The sequence below is a fragment of the Solanum lycopersicum genome, chromosome 5, assembly GCF_036512215.1.
Source record: "Solanum lycopersicum chromosome 5, SLM_r2.1".
NCBI classification, from domain to species: domain Eukaryota; kingdom Viridiplantae; phylum Streptophyta; class Magnoliopsida; order Solanales; family Solanaceae; genus Solanum; species Solanum lycopersicum.
This window is the reverse complement of record NC_090804.1, coordinates 38,210,235-38,224,827: the sequence shown is the minus strand read 5'-3', so window position 1 is coordinate 38,224,827 and position 14,593 is coordinate 38,210,235.

Sequence of the window (14,593 nt, the reverse complement as noted above, 5' to 3'; positions counted from 1 at the left end):
GATCACTAGGTAATCTCAACTCCAATGCAATTTTTCCGACCTGTTGCATGACCTCAGAGGGACCCACATACCGAGGACTTCAATTTCCCTTTTTTCCAAATCTCATCACACCTTTCATAGGTGAAATCTTCAAATACGACATATCACCTACTTCGAAGTCAATATCTCTTATTCTATTGTCGACAAAAGACTTTTGCAAACTATAACTATTTTCAACCTTTCTCTTATCCCCCAAAACTTCTCTAGGAAATCAAAGATTATCTCAAAACTAAGTAGTGAAGACTCACCAACCTTAAATAACCCAATAGAATACCTACATCTCTTACCATAGTGCCTCAAATGGAGCCATGGAAATACTCGAATGTTAGGTATTAATATAGGAGAACTCGATCAACGACAATTGATTGTCCGAATTCCCTTTGAAGTCTATCGCATATGCTCTAGGGTTTGAATAGTAGCCTCTAGTTGAACATTCATTTTGGGATGAAAAGCGGTGATAAGCTTTACTTGTGTACCCAACCCTTTTTGAAAGAACCTCCAAAAATGAGAAGTGAATTCCTCACCTCAATCAAATATGTTTGACAAAGAAATCCCATGAATAAGCACAATCTAATCAATGTAGGTTCTTGCATAATCCTATGTAGAATGAGTAGATTTAACGGGAATAAAGTGATCAGACTTCATCAACCTATCCACAATAACTCAAATTGAGTCATTTTGACTCCGGGGTTCAAGGCAACTCAACAACATAGTCCATATTAATTTCTTCCCACTTCCAAGTAGGAACACCCATTTCTTGGATTAAACCAGTAGGTTTTAGATGCTCGTCTATAACTTGTTGACAATTTGGACATTTTGATACAAACTCTGCTATGTCCATTTTCAAGACGTCCCACCAATAAACTTATCTAAGGTCATGATACATTTTTGTGGAACTCGGATGAATAGAATATCATGAACCATGAATTTCCTCCAAAATCTTTCCCCTTAAATCATCAACAAACAATACAAAAAATCTACCTTGGTACCCTAGAAAACCATCCCATATTTGGGAGAATGAGTCATTTAACTTGCTCAGTACTGATTTCCTCAACTCATTCAACATTGGGTAAAAATGTTGCTTAGACTTTATCTCAACCACTAATAATGGCTCGGAGTTATTATGAACCGTAAAACCACCATTTGGGTAATCTTCCAACCGAACACCCAATCTTACAAACCTATGAACACCTTTCACTAGGTATTTCTTCAGTTCTTCTACATGAGACACACTACCCATGGTCATACAACTCAAAACATCCAAAACCACATTGGCCTTGGAGGGGTGGTAGAGAACACTCATGTCATAATATTTAAATAATTCCAACCATTTATTTTGTCAGAGATTCAACACCTTTTGAGTAAGCACGTATTGAAGACTCATATGGTCGGTATACATATCCACGTGTACAACATACAATTAATGCCTCCATATTTTCAAGGTAAATACTACAACCGCTAATTCAAGATCGTGATTTTGATAAGTCTTCTCATGCACCTTGAGTTGTCTAGGGGCATAGTATAATACCTTCACATGTTGCATAAGGAAACAACCCAAAACCACTCGGGATGCATAAAAATATACCACAAACTCTTTGGTACCCTTCAGTAAAGTCAATATAAGAGTAGAGGTAAGCCTATCTTTCAAAATTTTGAAGCTTATTTCACATGCATTCGACCACTAAAATTTAACAATATTTTGGGTCAAGATTGTCAAAGGAGAACCAATGGATGCAAACCCGTCAAAAAACCTCCTATAGTACCTGACTATACCCAAGAAACTTCTAATATCAGTTGGAATCAATATTGTAGGCCAATTCTTAACCTCCTCATTTTTCTTTGGATAAAGGTCTATAACCTCACTCGTGATAATATGACCAAGAAACGCCACCGATGTCAACCAAAACTCACACTTTTTATACGTGGCAAATAGTTTGTGTTCCTTAAGGACTTACAATACCACTCTCAAGTGGTCCATATGCTCACTCTAATTTTTTTAATATACCAAGATGTCGTCAATGAAAATAATCACAAAGAAATTAATGATTAGGTCTATAACGGCTTTTGGGGCTTTCGTGAGAATAAAAGATATTACTAGGAACTCATAATGACCATATATAGTTTGAAAAGCCATTTTTGGTACATCCTCACCTCTCTCCCTCTGTTGGTGATACCGAAACTAGAGGTTAATCTTAGAAAAGTATCTTGACACTTCAAGTTTAACAAATAAGTCATCAATCTGAGAGAGAGGATACTTGTTCTTAATTGTGACCTTATTGTGATTACGTTAATAAATGCAAATCCTAAGGGATCCATCCTTCTTCATGACAAAGAACAGAGCTCCCCATGTAGAAATACTAGGTTTAATGAAACCTTTGTCTAATAAGTCTTTGAGTTGAAGCTTTAGATCTTTTAACTCCACTTGAGCCATCCGATAAAGAAGGAATGAAATGGGATTCGTATATGGTAATAAGTCAATACAAATGTATATTTCTTGCGTGGGAGGAATTCCGGGCAAGTCAGTAGGAAAGACTTCTGGAAAGTCCTTTTACTACATGGATTAATTTTATAGGAGAAATGTCGGACCCAAGATCATTCATCTTAACATTATTGTAAAGACTCCCTTTAGAGATCATTTTACAACATTGAAATGATACGACCTCTAGGAATTGAGCTACCCTCCTTCCACTCTTAGATGGGTTCATTAGCAAAATTGAAGTTCATCACCCTTGTTCTTCATTGAGTGGAAGCAAAAAGAGAATGCAACCAATCCATTACCGAAATGAAATCAAAATGAACTATCTCAAGTTCTAACAAAATCCACCCACATAAATCTATTTGGAAAACCTACAAGAAAACTCCTATTAACTCTTCTAGCCACACAAGAGTTACCCTCCAGGGTTGTAACCAAAAATTGTTTAATCAAAGCATCGGGTAGAACATCAAACTTTCTATCTACAAGAGGAGTTACAAATGATAAAGTAGCACTAGGCCATATAATTAATAAATATCAATAGATAAAAAATTGTAAAATGTTGGAGACCACATCGCGAGACTCATCTTTTTTTATCCTAAGAGCAGAGAGAATAAAAGTTGTTCATCTTTGGATCTTCAAAACTAGTACTATAGCTTGAGCTTTAATACTTCCCATCTATTGACTTGTTATTTTTGGGAAATCCCTAACCTTGTTGACGCTCGTTCCACACCCAAAGCAATTCTTCCTCCCAACTAGACGCTCACCCAAATTTTTCTTACCATACTTTGAAGAAGTTGGTTTTTTGCGAGCTGAATTTCTGCTTCTTTCCATTTGGGACATAGGGTTACACACCCTATCCTTGTTAGCCTTAGTAATATTGGAATGAACATGGATGGTAACCTATTTTTTGAATCTAGGAAAATCTTGAATCTCAAGCCTACCTTGGAAGTACCTCTTTAAAAAAACATGGCCCTTTTAAACTCCCTATTCTTCATATTGAGTCAAGTCTTTTCAAATTGTTGTGCATGAACCATTAAATGATAGACATCCATATTGTCATAGAGTATTGACAAACGACACTCGTCACTAAGTCATTTCATACTCCCATTACAAAGTTTCTCATCTCATCCTTAAAATTAGATATAGAGGAAGGAGTTTTTTTGAATTTAGTGAGGGATTTGAGGTAGACCCAAGGAAAATAGAAGAGGTGAAAAACTTTCCTAGACATTGACTTCGACTGACATTAGGAGTTTCTTGGGTTTAGTGGGTTACTATCGGAGGTTTGTGGATGGTTTCGCATACATTGCGTCTCTTTTGACTACTTTGACCCAAAAGAGTAGAAAGTTAGAGTGGTCGGAGGCATGTGTGAAGAGATTCCAATTGTTGAAAGATAGGCGCACTGTTGCTCCGGTGTTGAAATTATCGGAGGTTACAAAGGGTTTTGTAGTGTATTGTGACGCATCCCGTGTGGGTTTGGGGTGTGTGATGCTGCAACACAGGAAGGTGATGCCTTTGGAAACTAAAGGTACATGAGAAACTACCCCACTCGTGACCTTGAAATAGCGGCCGTGGTGTTTTCTTTTAAATTTTGGAGGCGTTACTTGTATGGGGTTCAACGATGTTTTTACTGATCATAAGAATCTCGAATATGTGTTTACCCAAAAGCAGTTGAATCTCTGACAAACAAGGTGGCTAGAGTTGTTGAGAGACTATGATATGAGTGTCTTTAATCACCCAAGAAAGGATAATGTAGTTGCGGATGCCCTAAGTCGGATTATTATGGGTACAGTTTCACATCTTGATGAAGTCGAGAAGGACCTAACAAGGGAAGTACAGAGGTTGTCTAGGTTAGGGGTGATTCCATATGGGTTGTTGTGGATCTATTGACTAAGTTCGCTCGCTTTATTCCTATAATGTCTTCATATTTTAAAAAGGATTATGCAAGAATCTTTCTAGATGAGATTGTGTGCGGGCATGGCATCCCATTATCCATCATATGTTATCGGGGCTCATAATTGACATCTAGATTTAGAGGTCGTTCAAAAAAAGGTTAGGTACTACAGTGAAGTTGAGCATCTCTTTTCATCCCCAAACTGGTGGTCAAGTTGAACATACGATACAAACCCTTGAAAAAATACTTAGGGAGTGCATTATTGATTGTAAAGGGAGTTGGGATTGACGTTTACCTTTGGTGAAACTTGCCTACAACAATAGTTTTCATTCATCCATTTCCATGGCTCCCTATGAAGCCTTTTATGGAAGGAGGTGTAGGTCTCCTACTGGATAGTTTGAAGTGGGTGAGACAGAATTTCGTTGTCTTGAGTTGATTAATAAGGCTTTCGAAAAGGATCATATCATAAGTAATCGGTTGCAAATGATCTATAGTCGGCAAAAGTCTTATGCCAATCATAGGAGAAGGGATTTAGAGTTTGAAGAAGTTGAAAAGGTGTATTTGAAGATCTCATTAATGAAAGGGGTGTTTAGATTTGGAAAGAAGTGGAAATTGAGTCCTCGTTATGTGGGTCCCTATGCAATCTTGCAAAGGGTTGGTAAGGTGGCCTATGTATTGATGCTTTCTAGTGAATTGTCTTAGGTTCATCCGATTTTCCATGTTTCTATGTTTAAAAAGTGTATCTGTGATCCAGAATCCATTCTTCCTAATGAGGATCTTGGTGTCAAGGATAACCTCTCTAACGAGGAAGTTTCGGTTAAAATTCTTGATAGGGAAGTCAAGACGTTGAGGAAAAAAGACGTGGTTTTAGTAAAGGATTTATGGAAAAATCATCTATATGAGGGTGCAACGTGGGAGATCGAGGCCGACATGAAGTCCCATTACCCTAAACTTTTTTCGAATTAAGATTAGTCATTCTTCTTAATAATATAAATATAACTAGAAATTGAAGTTTCTTGATTTTTGGGGAAGTTTTGCACATTATCCATTTTTAGAAAACATACAGTGAAGTTACTATAGTTGTTTTCTTAAAAACATGAAATTTTGCTTTTTGCTTGTTTTGAGATATTTTGTGCATTTAGATATGGTGAGTCTTTATAAAATGATAAGTAGCACGTTGTTAAGTTGAACCTTGTTCTAATTGACGCATGTAATGTATGTTGAGCTCGTAAGTGTTATGAGAAGCAAATGCCTCATGATGAAGTGGTTTGAGCCTTATGTATGGTAATATGAGTTATCATATTTGACTTGTTGAAATGACATAATATATGTTGATTTGATTTTATTTATTGGTTGGGATAATAGTCTTGAGTCTATTCCTTCCTTGAAAAGAATTTTAGTGTTATTCGGGGTCGAATGTTCCTAAGGGGGGGATAATGTAACACCTTGAAAATGCAAGACGCATTGTAAATATTAAAATAGGTGTCATTAGGTCTAAGTACTGTTTCTAAGTCCAATGTTAATGAGTATGTGTCATTTAGGATATTTAAGAATAGAAACGTCCATGACGTCCGAGAAATTGGTTCAAAGGGATGTTAGTATGCCTTAGCTTATTTCACTAAATTTTAGTAGTTGAAATGTACAAAAATTGGTGGAAAGTTATCTAATAGGTGTTTCATTTTTTTCATGGTTTAAACGTCCGAGTACGACTCCTCAAGGACCTACACAGGGTCTTTTAGGAGGACACCTGTAGTTTGATGCAACAATGCCTGACAGTTTGCATCAACGAAACAGAAGACGGTCCATGTGCGGATCAACGGTGAGTCAATGAAACCGTCGTCCAACACTTTGGTTGGTGAAGAAGACCCCTTCACCCGCAAAACCTCTGAACTCATCGACAGAGTGCAGAGGTGCAGTCTATGGTCCGTGTATGGATCGATGGGGCGTCAATGTCAACATCGTCCCACACTTAGAATATTTTGGAGGAAGCCCTCGCTTGCACTGTCTTTGACCAAAATGATGGAGTGCAGAACGGGGGGGGGGGGGGGGGGGGTTCCGTTGACTCACAAACGGCCCGTCTATTGAGGTCTCGTCTTTGAGGGTCGAGTTTCACTGCAAAATTTTAAATGATTTCATTTAAATATTTTGAATGTTACGCGGTTTAATTAGGGTAAAGTGAGTTAATTAAGTTGATTAAGACCCTTTATAAATACTCCCAATCCTCATTAATCTAAACACAATTCTCAAATAAACTCTCTTCTTTCTCTCTTCTTTCTCTCTTTAATGAGAAGACTCAATACAAGCTTACCTTCGGAGGTTAATCGGGGGCTGAAAAAGGAGGATTCATCTTCAATTATCACAAACATTAAGGTATGGGATCTATTCACCTTTGAGACTCTTTCCTCAAAGAGTTCCTTCAAACTAGATTTCAAAAAGTTGAGTTTTCTTATGGGTTTCATTCAATTACAAAATTGAAGTTATGGATTGAGTTGTTAATAGGTTCATAGGGTTATATTGATTAGATTTACATGTAATTAAACTTTTTTATGGTAATTGGTTATGGTTTTGTCTAAGTTGACGAGTATAATCCTCTATCCCTAACCCTAGGTAGTGATCTTGACCTATATTTTATTGTGATCATCCAATTGAGTTTGTTGTTGATTTGATTACTATCCTATGGTGCTATTATTATTAAATTAAAATGAATAGAGGCCTTTCATGCTAGTTCTGGAGATGTTATTTAGGTTATGAATTATATTATGAAATTAGCCTATATATCTTTTCCTAAGTTGTGATCTAAAGATGAAATACGTTATAGAGATGAAATTGGCCTTGTTATTCTATTGGTTATTATTGTGTGATGATGTTACTCCGCAAGTTGGATTTAGTTATGGGTTGATGAAATACCGTGATGATAGATTATGAGGAAGACTTGGTAACTCTTAGAATCTCTATCTTTACTTCCAATTGTGATTAATTGTTGTTAAGTAATGATATTACATTGGATAATGCCTTTTACGAGGATTATAGGGTTGTATGATGTTAAATTGAAATGTCTTCACTATGTTGTGAGGTTGATTAAGGTGTATGTCATATAAGGATGGTGAAAACCATCAATGTGCCTTAATATACTATGAAATGCTAATGTGTTAACCTTATTTATATGAATTATGATGAAAGGTCTTATACTCATAAAATTCTTATTGAGATATTGATGGTGATGATTATACAATGGGTAGACCCTATGGCCGAAATTCATCTATGATTGATAATTAAAGGCTTAAAGACATTTAAAGAAGCGATTCTAGCCTACACCGTGTGAACTAAGCAGTAGAGTGTCCCTTCCCGCATAGGGAAGGTATGAACACTACATTACTCTTTAGATTGGAGACTATAATGCATGACGCGTAAAGAGGGTCCCAACTAAATCTCCTAGTTTTTGAACTATGTTTCCCCCATAGGAATACTAGCTAGTGGATCCACATAGTTATTATGATTCATGTTTAGGTACTACCTTGGCAAGCAGTCCGCCTTCTTTCGCTATATGGTCTTATAACACAGGATTCCATACTAGATCATGTGGTCTATGTCGGTTAGTGAAAGATGTTCCCAAAAGGTTAATGGAATAAGAGTGCTTGAACTCTAACTTCGATATCCTAAGGGGTCTATCATAGTCAAGGTAGGGGTATGGGACACTACCTAAACATTGCACTAGTTAGACTTGAGGGGTGTTAGGAAGAGGTTCTTATATATGTTTATGTTATGATAATATATGATATATATATAATGACCATGACACATTGTTTATACTATATGTTGATTAGTTTGTTTATGAATATGCCTTCGGTTATAATGTTAATGTATAATGAGATGTAAACCTAAATTCCATGATATGTAAAAATTTGACATTGATCATGTTTTATTGTTGAGGATAATTGATTGAGTTAGATTATGGGGCTTTGGTTGGTCATTGCACTTGTTAACTTAATAAGGACTTGTGAGTAGTTGTCTTGTTTATTATGATATGTTTAACTCTTATGCATTCATGTGATATTATTCCTTAATGTTAGGGTTGTAGTAAATAATGTTTTCAATTTTGTTTGGATAAGTATTACTTTTTGAGATAGTAAGCATGTTTGTTATATTGATATGACTTGCATGACTTTGCATTATATCTCTACCGAGGTAAAATGTCATGTTTTAATAAAAAGTCCCTTTTAGCATGTTTTGCTTTTTTATGTAAATAAGATCCCATACATTGTACATGTCGCGTACTAACCCCATTTTCATCCCTTTTCCCAAACATTTTAGGTTCTGGTTTTTACAGAGTTTTGAAAACGACATTGTTGGTGGCTTGGACTCTTCCTTTAATCCAAGTAGGGTAGGTCCTCAATTTTTGAGGGCAATGCCATCATCTAGCATATTTTGTTATGAGCTTATTTACTCTATCATACCTTTCCTTTTTAATTGAATATTGTACTTTCGTATGACCTATAAATGATTTTGTTTAATTGATGTAAGGGATATGTCCATATTGTGATATTCGTTTAGATGGTATGAGATGAGACAATCGTTGAGTTTAATTTTATATTTTTACATATGTATGTGCAATAAAAGTAGAAGTCTATGTAACCTTCCTATAAAAAGGGTCTATGCATACTCGATATGAATATATATTATGTGTATGTAGAGGTCTATGTAAACCTCCAAGTAGTGATAATTAAAGTTTTAAATTTTCCGCATTTTTCAACCTATGAATGTTATGACATGATACTAAGAGGCTAGTCTTAGTCCTTAAAAAGGTCGCCGACACCGGTTACATCCAAGGGGGAAACCCGGATGTGACAATATCAGTTGTCAATACTACTCCCAAACAAAACTTAGCTCATTCTTTTATAAAGAAACTATATCCTCTTCCTTAAATCATAAATTATTAAGCAGAAGATTTCTTCAGAAAGTTATAATACTTAAAAAAATTTAGGAACTCTTTTGAAATCAGTGTTTCTTCTTCTCTTGAATGTTAAAAAAAATTTCAAAAGAATTTGTCAAAGACCTCTCAAAATGACTCAAAAAACTCTGAAGACTTTAATCGTAGCTCTACCTTAAATTTTGTTATAAATTCATTGTTATGAATGTTTTTTGGAAGTTTATAAGTAGTTTAGAGTAGTGAGAATCAACGGGGAGTAGAGTCACCCTTTCGAATAACCTATATGGGTAAATTGTGGTGATTGGGTGGGGCCGGGCAACCCTGAAGCACTAGGTGGTGTGGGGTGACAACCCCTAATATTAAAAGCACTATTCATGGTGCATTTCTGGAGCGGTGCGCTATTCACCTATTGCACACAACCCTAAGTACTGCCCACAATACCAGACATTTTTTTCCTCTTCGATTTCTAACCCTAATTCTCTTAGAATAGAATGGTTTCTTCGCCAATAACTTGGAGTCAAGCACTCCATAAATTTACACAAGAATATAGTCAAAAAAATTTGTTAAACTCCATACGATTATCTCAAGTACTCATCAAATCCATCGTTATTCATGAATAAACAGAAATCTTTACGATCACCAATCAAGAAATAAATTCCTTAAATTTTTAGAATGAAATTGCTTAAAAACATTATTGGATAATGTGTGAACGAACGCAATACTATGAGAAGTCAATACCTCTTATCGATCAAAACCTTGAAAAAATCCGTGACAAAACAAAAAAATCTTAACAGACGCCTTGAAATTTCTCCCTTCTCCACTTCCTCAACTCCTCTCAAAATCCTAAGAGAAAATATATTTTGGAAAAATAAGTTGTATCAGTGTAGGCGCCTTGTTATTTACTTAAAGCACTTAAATATGAATGGATAAGGAAAAGACCAAAAAACCTCAAATATTTCCGAGTAACCTTGCTTAAATGGACCTGACTTCAAATGGGCGTAACTCATTTGTACGAGCTCAAAAAATTAGAAAACATGGGGGCGTTGCAAAAAGGATTGAATTATATATATATATATATATGTGTGTGTGTGTGTGTGTGTGTGTGTGTGTGTGTGTATATATATCATTTGATATTTTTTGTGTCACAGAACTCATTATGTACTAAAAGTTATGATTATTTGAAGTAGACCAAAAACTTATAAGTTAAACATAACTTGCAATATCTCAGATTTTGTTGTTTCCAAATAAGTACATTTTAATTTTGGGTCTTTGAAATACCGAGGTGTTACACCCATCATACATGAAACAATAAAATCACAAAGAATCACATACACTAACACCATGAGATGACAAATGAATTACATGGGATACCTATTGTAATGTTACAAGCACACCCCATCCAATTTTAGGTGTTTAATAATTGTATATCAATGTAAAACCCAACCAAATGAGTTAGGGTCGAATCCAACAGGCAGTGGTACATGTTTTAGATTCAATTAGGAAGAATGAATGTCGTTTGATCATCCATAGGAATAAAGTTATCAATTAAAGAGTTAATCAAGTAAAAGAGGTGACATGAATGTTAAATGATGGGTTTTAGTTTTGATTATCAGCTAAAACAATCACAAACACTAATAATTAACAATTAGGAGATTAGTTTTTTTTGGATGTGATTGATTATAGGAAAATATATACATCTGGGTAATTGCAACTATTAGTAACTAGCAAGACTATTATGAGTAGGCTATGGGAGGTAATCTTCTCTCTAACAATTATCTCGAATAAGGTGATTTTTCTCGAACATCAACAAGAATGCAAATTAAAAGCAATCCACACCATATTCCATTTACTCTCTCAAGCTAAATGTGTGAGATTGGGTTTAGTATACACTGTCTCAAGCTAAACCTTGATCAACCCAATACAAACAACTAATGAACGAATAACCATAATTTGTAAACATTTGTCTCAAGCAAGCAAACAAAATGTACATAGAACTATATTTGCAACTAAAATTCATAAATTAAACAAAAATTAATGATTAAACTAAATTTATAAGCAATAACTAAACAAAAAAATTAGAATAACCCATAAGCTTAATTACTCTAAAATCACATGATCACACCCTAAGAAATGACGTTTTAGATAAACATTATGAATCGGTTAAAACAGTTACCAAACTGATTATACATCATCAAGGTTAAATTGATTTCATTGTTAAATTTGCTCAATTTGATGAATCTCAAAGACCCATTTCCAATTTCTCTATAGTTTAACTTCTTCAGTACTTCAAAGATAAGGTAAGATCTATAGAAAGTTGTTTTCAAATGATAAAAGATGGACAAAGATTGTTGAAAGATAATATATTAGCCTAATCTAAATGTTCAAAAATGTATTTATAGTCACAAAAAACAAAGATACAAAAGCCCATTTGGCGAAGTAAATTGGTCATGCCGAACAACTAGTTGAATCGCCCTTTGCTCTCATCCATCACCATTAAACCTTGCATTCAACATCCTTAGTTTATGTAAGATTAAGTGATATATCAATGCATCATGGAACTACTCGGGGATACATTGGCTTCTCCTTCTTGTCAATGATTTGGTTTCTCCCTCATGGCTGGAACACCAGTACATTAGGCAGTGGAATTTGTCCTTTCAGTCATACACCAAACTCTCTTTTAAATCACGAAACTTGCTTTATTTCATTTTTATGTTTGTTTTTTTCCTTTTTTATGTTTTCATCCTTGCTTTGTTCCGCAATCCATGTTCCTGAAAAAATAGTAATTTTGTATGTTTATGGCACAAATAAAACATTTGAACACAAAATAAATATCTACAAACAAAGCACCAAATGTTTCAAACTATATTTTGTCAAAATAATATGCTGAGAATGACCGTTCGGCGCAGTAAATTTGAGTCGTTGATAATCTCAGTGATTCGCCCTTTGGTGGTTATCGTCGCCCTTCTGCTTTTCTTCATCTTCCTCATGTTCTGTAACTCTCGGGGATCAAAAACTACATCACGAAACTACTCCCCAACTGCACGTTTCTCTCGCACATTTGGTTTTCTCTTTCAAGTCTAACAACACTAGATCATTAGGCGAGATAATGTTTATTCGGCAATCGCCAAAGTGACATGGTAATCATAAGGCTTTCATTTTTTCTTTCTTTCAGCTCGCTTTGTACCTTTTTGCTAATTAATGTCCTATTTTTCATAAATTTAATACCTAAAAATAAAGGGTTTTACATTAATTTATTATACAAAATGAGCATTTCGGGACACCAATCTATTGTGAATAATCCCTTAATGAGACCAAATCACGGGCTCATCAACACCACCAACATAAACTTTTTCTTATACTTTCATAACACTTATATTCATTAGTACAAAAAGTATGTCTCAAACATTGCTACAAAGACTCAACATTAATTCACAAAACCAAAAATTCAATTGCTCATGCATTGAAAATAGAGGAGAAAAGTCTAGAACGCCTATCCATAGGACCGTGGTGCACCGCGACTCCCATAGCCCCTTAAATAACTCTCTTTTTGTAGGTCCCTAGGAGTTGTGCCAGCAAGAGCACCTAAACTTGTCCTAGTAGTTTGGGGCGTTCCACTACATGCCTCTCAGAGCTCCCAGGACGCTAGTTCACCCCATTCATTCCCTAATCTTTTGTACTAGCTCCTAAGTTAAGTACTCATGTTTCTTAGTTTATTCCAACACTCTGAAGTAGATTTAAACACATTAAAATAATCTATAAACATGATATCATGAACCTTAATAAATAATCCAATTCAAGGAAAGTTAAGATTGACAACGAAGATGATAAGTATTAAGTCTAGAAGTTAAGTATTAAGTCAAACCATTGTTTGTTAATTTTTCAAGAGTCTTTAATAAACATTTTTATTTTGTTTTAATAATAATGTTACAAGATAAGTAAAGACTAAAGAGTTGATGTCCTTCCTTCAAAGAAATATAAAGAAACTAAGTATTCCCTATGAGTTTGTTTAAGACTCAAGTTTCAAACTAAGTAAAGAGTAAAGATTTGAGTTAATTTCTCAAAAGTTATAAGGAAACTAACTATTTCTTAAGAGTCAATAAATAATTTCACATTTAGGATAAGACGAAACTAAAAATTCCATAAGAGTTTTTAACATTAATAGGGAACATTGATTCCAAGAGTGCTTTTCTAAAGATAAGAGTTAAACAATTATTTCAACCCAAAGAAGAAAGTTGTTTTTATAATAATGAGCTAAAGAAAAAATTGATTGTAGTATTCAACAGCGATGTTGGCATGAGAGTTCATATTAACTCAATTCTCTATGAAAACTATGTATCCATCATGCGTATTAATGTGTCATAGTTTTTGGATGATCAAGTATGTTCAGATTGTAGATTCACTAAGTTAAGTAGTTCTATGCGACTAAAAAGTATAGGGCAACTTTGGCAGTGGGGCAAGATGTTGTATAACCACATATGCTCATAGTTGTGGTTTTCTATTGGAGAATCTCCTACATAATTTATATTACTTCATATATAAATGAAGTTGAGTTTGTTATTGAATTTTATTTAATGAACTAAGTGTTATGATTGTTTTACTAACTTTTATGTCTTGCATATTTCTTATAGTTTATATAAAGGTAATTTATGCATGAGTTGAACAGATCAAGGTAAGTGATTCCTCTTACTTGTTTTCAAACTTAAGTTATTGTTTGTATTGAAACTCGCATACTCTTACATTCAGTGTACTGATGCTAGTTGGCCTACATCGTATCATGATACAGACGCAGCTAACCAAGATCAACATCATCTAGTGCCTCTATGATCAAGTTGAGCACTCGAAGTCAGTACTGAGCCTCCTTGCATTCTTGAGGACACATTTATTGTGTTTTTTAGTCTTTCCTGTATAGGATGTTGTGGATTCTTTCCCAAACATCCATATTACTATTATAGATCATTCATAGATATTCAAATAGTTAGTATTGACTCTTTTGTCATTGTATTGCAGATATTTTTTCTATTGAACATAAATTCCATTTTTGCCAAGTTATTTTCTTTAAGTTATATTATAAGATTTTTTTGTCTTAATTTGATAAGTCTTCTATGGAGTTAATAATCCAAACCAAGGTTCCGCTCAATGCCAATTATGTTCCTTGTGTTCTGACCACCTATAGGATGTAGGACTAATGAGTGATAAACTGGGGATAAGATCCAAAAGTTCAATAGTCCTATGGAGTCTATGAAGTCATGTCTATAGAGTC